Source organism: Argiope bruennichi, chromosome 2 (assembly GCF_947563725.1).
Source record: "Argiope bruennichi chromosome 2, qqArgBrue1.1, whole genome shotgun sequence".
NCBI lineage: Eukaryota > Metazoa > Arthropoda > Arachnida > Araneae > Araneidae > Argiope > Argiope bruennichi.
In genome coordinates, this window is record NC_079152.1 from 8300375 (window position 1) to 8315524 (window position 15150).

Sequence of the window (15150 nt, forward strand, 5' to 3'; positions counted from 1 at the left end):
TTAAAAAAATTTTCCCGTTATTTTTCAATGAAATTTTTCAACCTTATTTTAGTTCGTATCGTAGAATATAAATATATTGTTTTAAAAAAATTTCAAGCTATATTTAAAAACTATTATTGACACTTTTCAATAAAAATTCGTTTAACACGTTGAATGTCATGCCACTCATATTATAATGACACCAAATGTTTTCATTCATTGCTAAATTTAATGCGAGTGGAACATGATTTTGTTTAGTTTATATATCTTTGTCTTAACACATTTTTCACTATGTCTGTGATTCACAGCTTCTATCTAATATTAAATATTCGCTTCCCCACTGTTTGTCTTGATGCAGCACGGTAAAGTTTGGCTCTTGCGCCATAAAAATCTTAAATCCAATCCATTTCTTCCTTTCTACAATTACGAGACAGCAAAGGAATTAGAAACTTATTAGATAATTGTTATGAATCTCGGGCATAAAGGCAGCAATGGTATTAAGCTGCTATATAAGAATATAAATATGTTGCTTAAGAATAGTTTCGAAATTTATTTTAAAAATTCGTCCTATTATTTATCAATCAAATTCTTTACTTTTATTTAAGCTGTTTTAATAAAAGCTGTCTTGTATTAAAATATTAATAACCTTTGGCGACCATTTGATTCACCGGCAATGATGGTTGCAAATTTTTTTATTTAAATACCTTTAGTAATTTTGTTTTAATGGTTCCCTCCTCAAAATACCTCTGAAATTTTGACAACTACCTAACTCAAACCGTTTTGGAAGCCTTATGTCATTCTGTTCATTGTTTTGTGCATTTCCCTAATTTTCTGTTTGTACATCCAATGATATCACATAAAGAAAGAAAGAAAAAACAACAACAGCAATGTTTAAAGATGGCCACTCCTTAAAAATTGTTCATCATTGCTTGATTGAGAAAATACAGTGGAACTTCGAAAAACGAGTATAATCCGTTCCTGAATCTGAATGAAGCTCCATAGACTTTTTGGTAATTCTGTCTGTTTTTTCTTTCTTCAGCTAGTCAATATTATTGCAATCCACATTTAGCCCTAAAATTTTGAGAAGACAGCAAATCTGGTATACTAAGGCTACACAAATACTGGCTTAAACTCCTTGGAGTCATGTTCGACAACGTGATCCGATCAACATTTCTTCTTTACAAACATAAGAGTCCCTGTTAAAAAAGCGAAAGAATGATACAGGTGAAATCGCCGAATGATGTTTCGGTGTCCCCTGTCCGTTCACTCTGCGAAACATCGCTCGTTAAGTGAGTCACATTTTTATGTTTTGTTTTTCTCTTTATATGAGGTGATCGTTCAGCAAGATTTGACTGTAAATCATAGTTGCAAACTACAATAAGATTTTAAAAATGTCTTAAAACCGGATGTTATACTGAAAGCTACTCAACAACAAAAAATAACTTGAATCTTCATATCTTGATCATCAACAATGCAAAAAGAAAAAAAAAAGCTTGGATAAAGCAATAATGAAAAATGTAAGAATTTCTCTTGAATAATGAAATAATATACTATTTTAAAAAATACGTTTAAAATCTTGCTTAAAAAATTAATTCAAAATTCAAAAAAATTAATATAATTTAATTTAATATAATTAAATTTATAATTTCTAGAATTTTTAGAATGAAGGGAAAAATTTTTTTTGTTCTGTAATATTTTTGAATGACGAAAAACAAAAATCCTAACTTTTGAATTAATTAAAATTATTCTGAAACTAAAAAAAATTGTACCTAAACGCACAAAGCCATTCTACGAAACATATTTATATCACATGTGATAGTTCTAAGCGTATTGGTATGACTATAGAGTACCAACATGTTCACACTCACACTTTCATCTTTATTATTAATATAGATAGAGATATGTAATTATGTTATTTTAAATATTTTCAAGGTATATTCTAAAAATTCGATTTTGCTTTAAAAAACAAAAACTCTTCCATTTCATTTAGTTTCCTCTGTACAGAATATAAACTTGATGTTTTAAAATTTCTTCCATATTTGTTTTAAAAAATGATGCTGTCACTTTTTCAGGAGGAAATCCATCACTCATCCCAAGGTCGCTCAGAGAAAAGTCACATTCGATGCGGCATCTGGCTGTTTCTTTCTTCCTGGCTGGCGGGCTTTTCGTCGTATATTTTGCATTAACCTTTGGACAATCAGTTTATCATGCCACAGACGCCACTACAATGTTTGAGAACATCACCTGGGGAGCATGTGGCGTGTGTCTGATAGCGTTATCACTTCACTTGGTTGTGATCGACGTCCGAACTTCACAGCTGAGCCTACTAAATGAGCTGAAAAAGTATTAGGAAATGTGAATGATTATATTTAATAAAAACATTCAGGGAACATTTTAAATTTTTATGAAATTCTTATAAATTAAATACATTAAATTTTTTAGACAGATTTGTAGTACCGGAGAAGATGTGATATGAAATTTTGTCTGGAATTTCTTATAGTGAATTTATAAGTGATGATAAAATTAAGACATTTTTTTTTATCATGTGAGAACATGGTGTTGTTTTGGCTTGAGGTTTTTGAAGCTATTTGAAGGCAATAAATTATTATAGCCTCAAAATAATTATCCCTTTTTTTTATTTTGGAGTCTGCTTTCACACTATAGCTTTTGAAATATTTATCGTCTGCTAATGCAGTTTTATTTTGGAGTCGGCTTTCACAGTATAGTTTTTCCATTATCTATCGTCTACTAATGTAGTTTTATTTTGGAGTCGGCTTTCACAGTATAGCTTTTGAAATAGAAAAGTTAGGAGAGCTTTTAGCTACAAACGGTTGACTTAGAAAATAATTACACATTCTCGGAATTCTTACGAATTGTCTTAATTAATTTAAGTCATTAACCAGTTTAAACCGGTTTGAAACAATCACGAGACTATCAGACTACGTATGCGTCGATATTTAAAACAAACGATGTTTTTTTTTTTTTTTTTTCCCATCTCAAAATCGGTCGAGTTTCAAAACTTTGTTTATTTTTTTCCTCGGGAAAATATTATTTAAATTCAATATATGTACAACTTATAATCTTGAAGAAATCGAAAATGGCCCGTAAATATGACGTATTTAGATAGATAGTACAATTTATAAACTTTATGATCACTTAGAATGTACATTGATCCTCTGTGATTTCTTAAAAATGGAATTCCAGATACATAAAAATAAAAACCGAGTTTCTTATATTTTTAAACTTTTAACAATTAAATTAAAAAGAGAATATGACATTTATGCACATTGTATTACAATGCTTCAAGTTATTATTTAAAGTCTCTTATATATGAAATATTTCGAAGCACTTGCTTTATTTTTTTTATTTATTATTATTATTTTTTTTGTAATATACACCAAAATAAGCAATGAATGGCATGTATTATTTCAACTACCGCTATGTTTCCAAATAGCGTTTTCAACATTTTTACACCGTATGAATTCATTTTATTAATCGCTAATGACTCTTGTATTTGAGAAAATGTGCTCAAATAGCTTAGTGTGTGTCTCTTGTGTGATTCATTTAAACTGCATTTAGGTACTCGTTTCGTATTTGGGTTGTCCTGAAATGGCTTGTAACAGAACTGTGACATCGTATGAGAAAGTATTAAAAAGTCAACAGATCTAATTTTAAATTGTAGCACGTGTCTTTTATGTGTGTTATGTGCTTGCGTCCGTGCGTGTGATGTTAATGGACTTAATCAGTGACTTTTAACATTTTAAATGATTCATGGACTTAAAATGTGCGATGTTTAAAATGGAATTAGGTGCTCGTTCTATGTTTTATTGGCAATGAAATGTCTTATAACCGAACTGTCATATCATAACGTACAGAATTAAAAACATAAATGAATTTTTAATTGTAACTAATGTCTCATTTTGTTATGGTAAGTACATATGAGTGATATTACAAAATCTTAAGTATAGCTTATTAAGTTCTAATCAAATCTCAATGAACCGGATTGTATAAACATAATTTATTTTCATTAATAATGAATTTCATTATTATTTTCATTCACTCATATAAGTCGCGGTGGCTTGATGATAAGGTCGCAGGCCACTGAAGAACCGCCGTGTAAGCGGGTCTGGTGGTCGCTACATCATCTGGGGCTAAAATTTCTCTATCTGGTATAATGTGGAAACTTGGAGGAACAGGAGGGCAGCTCAGCTATCGTCTTTGTCATCTGACTGCGGTTCAAAAATACGGGATAGCAAAATACCCTTAGTGTTGCTTTAAAACGGAACGTTACTATGACTAAGCTAAAAATGAATTCTTAGACTCAATGGTCAAGTAAACTTCCCACAATGTGTGCTAAAGTGGTGAATCTTATAAGCCGGATAACAGCTACGAAACATGAGTATTGCTTTTGTATTATGGTCATGTTACTCGGCTGCGAACCACAAGGTCCCAGGTTCTATCCTCGCTCAAAACAATCCGCTACACTAATCCCATTCATATTCGCACTATCACTATTAGCATTACATTGAGAATATAAAACAAAAATAGAATACCAAAAGATTATATAGAGCGGCAGATAACTTTCGACATTAGACAGACGTTACATTTGCTCAGTGGGAGAAAAGTTTGAAGCGGGATAGCGGGCAAATAATAGGATTGAAATAAAATAATTATATTGAACTTTTGCACTCGCCCCCTCGTCAACTTCCATTATTGATATCTCTTCAATGCTGCGTTAAGAAGGAGCGAAATGCAATCAGATCTGACAATTTTTCTTTCACATTCATCTCCCAATTTATCAAAATAGTGTGGGATAGGCTAAATGAAGACGAGGAAGTGTCTTTAAAACATTTTTAATTAACCATGAGCTTAACATTTAAGAGCGTAAATAACAAAAGGATGCAGAGCCTATTCCACAGCGTAAGGTAAGAACGCCACGTCTCTTCCAATTCTTTCTCTGGATCTGCCTTTTTAAGAGGCATCTGGCTGGCTTGCATCACGTGATCAGCGGGGGCCTTCTTATAGGTTGCTCTGGTGAGGATTCTTTCCCACAATAGATGCGCTTGCTATCTGCAGACCTACTTGATTCTAACAACACATTTTTAGAATTACATCTCTCTGCCTGTCTATACAATTAATTACTTAAACGCTTTGAGCTAGAAGGATGAAATTTGGAATGGGTTCATTGCACTACATTTTTAAATTTCTAGACTATTTTGAAAAAATCCAAGCACAAAAGGTTGTCTGTGTGTTTGCGAGCAACTGAATATGAAGCGTATATTATCCCCCCCCCAAGACAAAAACTATAGGAGATTTACTTCAATTTTATGTTTTACTTTGAATGCAAGTTGTTGTTTTGCTTTTTTTCAAGATTGAAAATTTCAAATGATCTTAACAGGTACAAAAGTTTAAATGAATATACCATTTTAACTCCCTCCAAAATGATAGGATGTTTAATATGTTATTACTTTAGTAAATGATGAATACTATCCTCGTTATTTTACGTTAATGCTTTCCTGTAACAAATTCTGGAACTGGAAGTATTAATCACGTGAAAATAGACAATGGCACAGATTTAAAACAAAAATTGCTTCACGTGCTATTTGAAGAAAGGTTCCCTTCTGAGATGTTATCAAATGGTCGCTAAAATGATTATCATTGTAGAACATCCTTGTTAGATAATGATGCAAATATTATCTATCAACAGAAAAAGGAAGCTATTATGCAGTTTGATGACAAGAAAGAAAAAAAAATTCATAAATTTTAAATTTGTACATAGAGTGTTTGAAAACAGATTTCTTTTAAAGTGTTAAAGACTGAAACGTATTTCAAGGTAGGTGTGATAAGGTTTTTTAGAAATTTATCAAAAATAAAATTGATAGATGAAATAGAATAAAAATGAATGAAATGATCATATTTGCACTCTTATTATTAATTATAGTGTCAAGCTGTTTATTAAAATTCCCGTTTTGAAAATCTGTGCTAATTTATCATTCAGAAAATTTGCATAATTTATGCTTGTAAGTGTGGGATGTAGTAAGGAAAATTTAGTAAATGTGTTACCAATACATATTTCAAATTAATTGTATCTTGAGCAACGCTTCAACTTCACATGAATTTTTTCAATTGATTTTAGATAGTATTGATTATTAATTTCAAATAATTTTGATAAATAAAATTATTTATTTTCTATGTCTTTAAATTAAAAAAAAATGTTTAAAGAACAAAATCTTTAAAAGAACAATTGATTTTTTTAGTACATTGATATGAATTTAAAAAAAATATGTTCAATTTTTTTTAAATATTGCATATATTTATTTATTATATCTATTCTATTTATATTTGCTAATTTCTAATTTTTAATTTTATATATTTATTTATTATATCTATTCTATTTATATTTGCTAATTTCTAATTTTTAATTTTATTTATTTATTTATTATTTTGTAAAATAATAATAAATTAATCAGATAAATTCAAATAGAAGATCTCATAAATTTTTGTTTTAAAACTTTCAATTAATAAAGCTTGAAATTTTAGCTATTTGATCTAAGTAAAATATGGAAAAGTATCGGAAATAGAAAGAGACATTGTGTCTTAAATATCTACATATTTTATTTTAAAAATTAATGAATAGTGCAATGTTTTCTTAGAGCAATGACTTGGCGAAATATACAAAGTTTTAATTTTTTTTAAATTTATGAAATACATAATAAAATAACTTGATGCTAACAAAAATCAGTATAAAAATTATTTAAATAAATGAATGGATAAATAAAAATAAAAAGTTACTTTAAAATATTCTTTTTAAAAAATAAATATGCATATAAATGGCGTTATATATATTTTTTATTTTAATAAATGTAAGCAATATTTGACTTTCAAACTTTTCTTTTTTTTCTAAATATTTAAAAGTGAACATAATTCTTTACAAGCACACTCATCTTCATGTAAATTGGTCTTTAGTTAAAATGAACATTTTTCTTCTGAATTGCTCTGACCACTTCATATCGTTCTTGCAAGACCAAATGCCAATGATTTTTAAATAAATAAGGAATCTGAACCGAAATGGAATTGCTGCATAATTGTGGCTCTTTTATAATTGAAAATGAATTATTTTCTTCGTTAGACTTTCTTTTTAGAATTACAGAAGAGAGCTGAAGGCCATTAACAGGCAATTTCCATTCTCCATAAAAATTAAACACTGAAGCCCATTTTTTTCAAAATAACACCATGTTTTTTTAATGTTGTAAATTGGCACATATATGCATAATGCTCCAGGAAAGTCCTTATATTTTATCTCCCCAAATGTCATTACATAATGTAGAAGTATATAATAAACGTGAAAGACACACGTTAACAGACAACTTTCAGTTACTAACAATGATTGAATTTAAATAATATTTTAAATATCCGTAAATAAAAGGTAATCATTGTGATACAAGGATTCAATATTTCACTCAACATTTTTGTATTGTCATTTTTCTGTAAATAATAATAGTCTGATAAATTAGGATCATAATATTTAATCTCTTATAAGCCATGACACTTTTCTATAGTAAAAAATTACGATATATTTATTCTATAGTTTAGAGGTAGATGGAAGAATTTCCAAAACAAGAAAAGATACTTTTTCGTTTCCTAATCTTATGTTAAAGAACAAATTAATTTGTCTGCAACAGAAAGGACTTAAAGTGCCATATATGAATGGACTGAAAGTACGGATGTGATTAGCGTCAAAGCACATACGTAGTTACTGTGCTTAGTTTAGAGGCACATCCGTAGTTGCTGTGATTAGTTAAACGGCACATCCGTAGTTACTGTGCTTAATTTAGAAGAACAACCATAGTTAATGTGCTTAATTTAGAGGCACATCCATAGTTACTGTGCTTAGTTTAGCGGCACATCCGTAGTTACTGTGCTTAATTTAGAAGCACATCCGTAGTTTCTGTGCTTAGTTTAGAAGCACATCCATATGCACCAGGTGTCTTAATTTTTGAAGAAATTCAGTAGAGTTGATGATAAAGATTTCGATTACACATTAAAAGAAAATAGGGTAAATACATTTTATATTTCGGGTTTTTATATATAGTTAAAAGTCAATTTTAGTTTAGAAAAAACAAAATTTCTATGGAAATTCAGTAAGGGTGCATAAAAGTATTTCAAAAAGTTAGCATTTAATTGGAGTTACAAAATCATACACAATTTTTAACCCCCAAATAAAATTAAATTGGGTAATAAGAAAAATTTATGAGAAAAAAAATTATATCGCCTGGAATATTTTGATTTTTTTCAAAAATATATATCTTTTAAATTTTTTTAAAAGTAACAAATTTAGTTTTAAAATTTTTTTTAAGAAATTCGATGTATTTATATTTTAATATATATGCATAAAAAGTTTCATAACCATAAGTGAACAATATGCAGAAATGCCTAATAGAGTACACCGTCCCCTTAAGGATTTATAACAATGCACCCTTTATCACACATAATTATACAATTATATGCTATATACAACAATTTATATGAAATGCACATCCTTTCTTCAAGGAATTTTTTTTAACAATGAAATCTTAGCTTCCCAGAGCTACAATGATTTAAAATGATTTTACGTACATGTTTCGAGGATTTGCAGCAATAATTCTTTGACTCGCTGACGCTACGCCATTAATAATGGTTTGAAGGCAAAGATCATCTCTCTTTCCAGGATTTGCAATGATACAACCTTTGACCACCGTCGCTAAGCAGCTGTATGGAAAATCCAACGAACTCATTTTCAGTATTCATCTTTTTCCAGGATATTATCCACTGGTGTGGTGTGGAAGTTTGGAGAGGGAAGTTGCAGCTCAGGTGTCGTCCTCGTCATCTGACCGCGGTTCAAAACAACGAGATCCGTCCCCAAAATAGCCCTAGTCTTGCTTTAAAACGGGACATAATAAAGCCAAATTAAACCAGAATTTGATCATCCATTTACACTACGCTAAAAAAAAGCAAATAAAATATCAATATTAATCTTTTTTGTTACCAGGTTTTGTAAAGATACATCCCTTGTATCTCTTTGCTATATCACTGTATACAATATTTGATAATTGATTATCAATTTCTTCTATCTTTGCAAAAATAATCCTTCTTTATCGAAAATTTTTTATCTTATATGCAATGACTTTATTTTCTGGTCATTTAAATTTTTTGTTGTATTCTTGGCTTAATATAGTTAGTGTATTTTTAAAAAGTAATGACAGAGCTGTGTTATTCGACGTATTGGGAAACTACGATGTTGAACACTTTTAGCATTAAGCGATACATAAAAGAAAGATGAGAGAAAAAAGTTAATGAATAAAAATATAACGGATACGCGGTTCACTTCGATATATCTTTGGATAAAGCTAGGCACCACTAATCATTTGTATGCAAGACAGGGATTCTCGTTCGGTTCTTCGTCATTTGTCACGATGCTGGCATAGACGTCAGTTACGTAATGCAGTATTATGCAAAGAACACGTCTCAGTTTCATTTATATTATGCCATAATTTCCAAAAGAATTTGACCTTTTCACATTCGATTTGCAATTTTATATCTTCTGTACAGAGTTCATATTTGATTCTGAATTTTTATGCAGAATTCTATGACAGTCTCTTTCAGAAATATTCAGAACTTTACGGAAAAGTGATTAAGTAGTCATAATTTAAAACTATCCGACTTGTTGGTTTGCTGGGAGTTTTTGTTCTTTCAATTCAATTCTTATGCATAAATTGATGTTGAAAATTGCCCATCAAATTAATTTTAAACTTAAAATAAAAAGTAGATTTTAAAAGCGTTATTTTACATTTCTATAAAGGTAGTATTGAGAAAGTATTGTAATCGTAAAAAAACTCCAAAACCGTTCGAACTCCAGATTTTGACGATTCTCCAGGTTAAGACCTCTCTCAGTTCGAAAAACGCATTTTTGGAAAATGTCTGCCTATCTATCTGTGTCAAAGATAACCGATAAACTCTTTGATCTAGACCAGGGGACGGTAACCTGCGGTTCTTTTGATGTAAAGTTGTGGCTCTCCAGTTCTATACGAAAAATTGATAATTTATTATCAAACCTTTAAAAAATAAGAAATATATTTTTAAATACTGTGCAAAAATGCCTGGAAGACAATGGAATCGATAAAAATAAAATCGTTTCTATAGCAACTGATGGAATCAGAAGTATGACAGGAACACATAGACAATATAAATTCTTCAGAAAAAAAATAAACTACGAAATTCTAACGGTTCATTGCATGAATCACCAAGAAGCGCTTTGTGCCCAAACATTTCCGGCCGAAATAGATGAGGTCACAAACTTGGTAATTAAGATTATTAAGAGCATCTTGGAAAAAGCACTCTACCATCACCAGTTTAAAGATTTTCTTGAAGAAATAGATAGCCAGTTTTTTTACCTACTTCTGCACAATTAAGTGCGATGGCTTTCCAGAGGTAACGTATTGCAAAGTGTTGCTTTGTGCCGGAGTGAAACAGAAGTTTGTAGCCTCAACGTACTGACAAATGAAGCTGACAAATGGCTGCAAACATTCAACTTCATGGTAGATACCACAATGAAACTAAATAAATTAAATCTGAAACTGCAGGGAAAGGACAACCCAGCCAACGCCTTGCTTGAAGAAGTAGTTTGTTTCGAGAAAAAAAAATTACATTTTTTTGTTGAAGACATGGAGAGCGAAAAATTAATTCATTTTAAAAATCTGAATCAATATCGAGATGAAACCAATGCAACTATTAACAGGAATGACTTCAGCATAACTTTAAAAAACCTAAAGAATCGATTTGCTGAGAGATTCGAGCAATCTAAAACAAACAAAAATACTCACGCGTTCATAATAAATCCTCTCAACACAAATACAAATGAGATCAACATTGATCCATTTGGAATGGATGCTGGATCGCTTCAAATGCAATTGCTGGATTTGAAAACCTAAGACTTGTGGAGTGGAAAGTTCCCACAACTCAGGAGTAAGTTGGAAGAGTTGGAGGTCCAGAAATGCATGCACATCGCGCAGCACAAGTGGACAGCTCTAAAAGAAATTCCGCAAGTTGAGGCCCTCATATTCGACACATGGAATAGTCTTCCAGAATGCTACAGTGAGATAAAGAAACTGGCATATGGAGTGCTGACGATCTTCGGGTCGACATATTCATATGAGCAAGCTTTCTGTTGCATGAATATAATAAAAAGTAAATTTAGAAGTACACTAACAAATAAAAATCTAGAGTCGTGCTTGAAACTTAAAACAACAAGCTGTAAGCCAGATTTAATCAAACATTCAAAAGGCATGCAAAGCCAATGCTCCCATTGATGAACTATCTATATTTGTGTTTTTATGTCAATAAAGATTATTCCGTATTTAAAGCCGTTTATTTTAAATCAAAAAGTCAAATATATATAAGGAAATACTGATATATTAAATTATAAATTTTTAGTGACTCTTTAAAAATTGGAAAATTTTGTAAATTGTTGCGTGTGGCTCGTCCGTATGGGTTGCTGACCCCTGATCTAGACGGTCGAAATTTGGTTTAAGGTCTCTATACCAAATTTGCAGATTCCTAGAAATTTTATGCAAGATTCCTTTAGATGAAGTATGTCTGTCCAGCTTCTTGAATATTATTTAACACGATAACTACAAAATGAAGAAAGTTGCATAGATAAAATTTCATGCACAAAATTAACAACTATAGTCTGAACACTTATTAAATTTTAAATCAAATCCAACAAAAGATTGACCATTTGTTGGTATGTACTATTAGAAACATATAAATTCGATAATTCAAAAACATATTGATATAAATGTATCAAATTTACTATGTGATTTTGTGACAAAATTTTGTTTCTGTCGGTTTGGGAAAAACGCATCTGAAACACAAATTTGATTTTTTGATATTATTAACAGCATGCCAGAGATTAATTGCTAAAAAATTCCCCAAGGATGCCACGATAGATGCAGTAAAAATGCTAAATTCACGTCAAAAGTTAATATTTTGTAATTATTGTACATCAAAGCAATGCAAGAAGTCGACCAGGATAACACTTTTACTAGAGAGTATGCTAGAAAGTTTTGAGAACACCACTGCCACTGGTTTTTATAACTCTACTCTTTGTCTGTTTATTAAAGTGTTGAGTCTTACTAATGAAATCGAATCACATGACATCATAGGGCCATCATAGGCTAACTTAAGAATCTAGGTAATCTATTTCAATTTTTTTTGCAGTAAAGTAATTTTAGTTTCTGATTCTTCATATAAGCTGGTCATTGTGACATGCCCCTTTTCACAGTACTGATAAGACATTTACAGCCAGCTGTGTCGTCGCTATTACTTACTAAACTCCTTGGGATAGCCAGATGGTGGATCTTTTCACTTGGGTGGTCTCGCATCTGCTCATTAGTGACTACAGTGAAAGACCACATGTGGAATTCATCGTACAAGAGGTATTGATAGTACCTTCAAAGAGAAAGGGGCGTCCAAACATCTGGATGCTAAATGTTTCTCATTGTGAAAGGACTATGATAACTCCGTGTTCCAGAATAGTCAGTTATGAAAGGTGCATCATTACAAGGACCTTCCCATGACCCACTGGCGCCGCTGTGGGAGCATATTGCTGACCCCCGATTGGCCGAAAGAGAGCTCAAATGACCAATGTAAATTAAGAGGCGTAGATTGTCACCGAAATAAAGTGCGGAGATATTTTTAGGGAGAGGAGAAGAAACAAATTGGAGGCGGACTCCACGAGTTCGGAGTCCGAGAACCAACTGAGTTTCAAGAAAGTCTTCGACTTCGACTCTTGTGTCTCCTACTACAGGTGTAAATAACTATATATTTAACCAAGATTAGAACAAGTTATTCTTTTGTCATATAGGGCTGTAAACTAAAGAATTGCCTGAAAATTCTGCTTCGTTATTTGATCAGTCTAGATCAAGACATTACATCATATAATTACCAAACTCCTTCTTCCTCAGATTTCAGCAATGGAAGGAAATTATGCGATTTTGTACATATTAGAAGAATAGAAATGATGAACATTTCGTTGCAATAATGAAATCTATTGTTGAAAAATTATGATGTCTAAAATGTAATAGATATTTAACTAATGAACATACAAAAAGAAAGCCGGTGGAAGTGGTCTACCCTAGTGTTTCTCGCATACTCTAATTATTTACGTGTTAGTAATCGTATTGGCGAAAAATAGTTACGAAGGAACTGTGCCAATGTGCCACCTTTGGGTGTTATTTTGTTTTTGTTTTCGGTGTTATAATGTGCAACTTTTAACGTTAGTTTTTGTAGATTCATCGCTGGGAAGAGGCAGGTACCAGAAAAATGAATATGTATTTTAGACGCCTCCTGTCTGATGGATCAAAGCCAAAATTTAACGTAAAATTACAATTATAATTACAAGTCCGCATCTCAAATTTTATTTATTCAAGCCATGGCGTTGAATTACGTACAAACCATTAAATCTTTGTCAAATGTAGCTCGAAATTTGAAAAACATCTCCTCTTTAGATGCTAAAGCTATGAATCAAATTTCATTTGCTTAATTTTTTGAATTATGGTTTTTGATACATACATATCTACGAATTTGATACATACATATCTACCCTATAAATGTTAAAGCTGTCTATTAAGTTCTCTTCGCCTTGCAGTTATGGTGTTAACTTATATTTGTGCAACCGTGTAGACAAAATTCCTATAAATAAATTTTGTTTAAACTTTCATTGAAATTTAAAAAAATTGGCATATATATATATAATTAGAATTTAAGTTAAAAAAAATGCCATTACACATACACACACTTATATATTCTTTGACATTCCTCACAATATCAATGTTACAAAGTAGGTGTACTAGCATTTTATTTTCGAAGCACTACTATTTAGAATCTATCGCATAGGCCAGAATGTGGCTCCCTCTACGGGAAGATGGATCTGACATGATATGGTCAATCTTATCACATTTTCACGTTTCGGCTAGGGCCATTCGGCTAGGAACATCCATGTACATCTATTCTATCGTTACGAAGCCACTGATTATAAAGTGAAATAAATGTTCTACAATTTAAAGCTCATTAATAGTTTTGCCTGGAGCATCTGAGCTTTCCACTAGCACGGAGCATCTGGCCTTCTACCCTCCGCTATACCATTGTTTGAACTTTAGAAAAATATGAAAAATAAACCAGTCAGCGTGATTTTGTTCGAAACCTTCTCGAAAATTTTCTAATAAAGGCGTAATTTCACCTACCCGTGCCACCATAAAATTGTGGACTTCGGATAAAGTTTCAACGTGGTTAAGGTTACTTGCTCAGAATTTTATTTACAATTCTGCAAGTGGCATTTCTATGTTTCATAGAAGTAAAGAAAACCAAATATGAATGTTTGATGCTTTTCCTTCAACCGATTTAAATTAAAATTTTTCACAGAATTACAATTTTAATTACAAAATCACATAACAAAATTCATTTATATTAGTCATTGCGTTTTTGAGTTGCCGCACTGAAATGCAAGTGAAAAAAACAGACTGAGAGACGGTGAACTCTTTTCGCATATTTTTTTTCATGTTTGATATGGAAGTGATATAAAATTTCGTTTATCTAAATCGTTGTGGTTTTGAGTTTCACGTTCACGTTAAAGTTTAAGTACAAACGGACAAATGGTAAACTCCTTGATGGATTTGATTCAAAATTTTATGCGAATCTATACTTCAAATGATATGGGCACTAAATTTTATCTTTCTGTCTAGCTCTTTGTGTTTTGTGATTATAATGTTCACGTGCGCACGCAGAGACAGATTACATGTGACTGAATTTCGCTCAAAACATGAAAGAAATCTATAAATTTGGTGAAATGACAACATACCAAATTTCATCCATTTAACTCAAAATATATTTGATTTGTTGTGATCTTAGATTACTCTAGATAGAGCATAGAGCTACTAACATGGAGGAGAAATATGAATTCGTAAAAATCTCGAATTCGATTTTTTTGACGAGTAAAATACTTCCTCTTTGTATACTTCAAAAGTGAAAAAACAAACAAGCAAGCACAGAAAATTAATGTTTATTGAAAGACAACAAAGCCATAAAGTCTTCACGTGCACCGATATTATCTTTCAATAAAACTGAAACCAGATACCT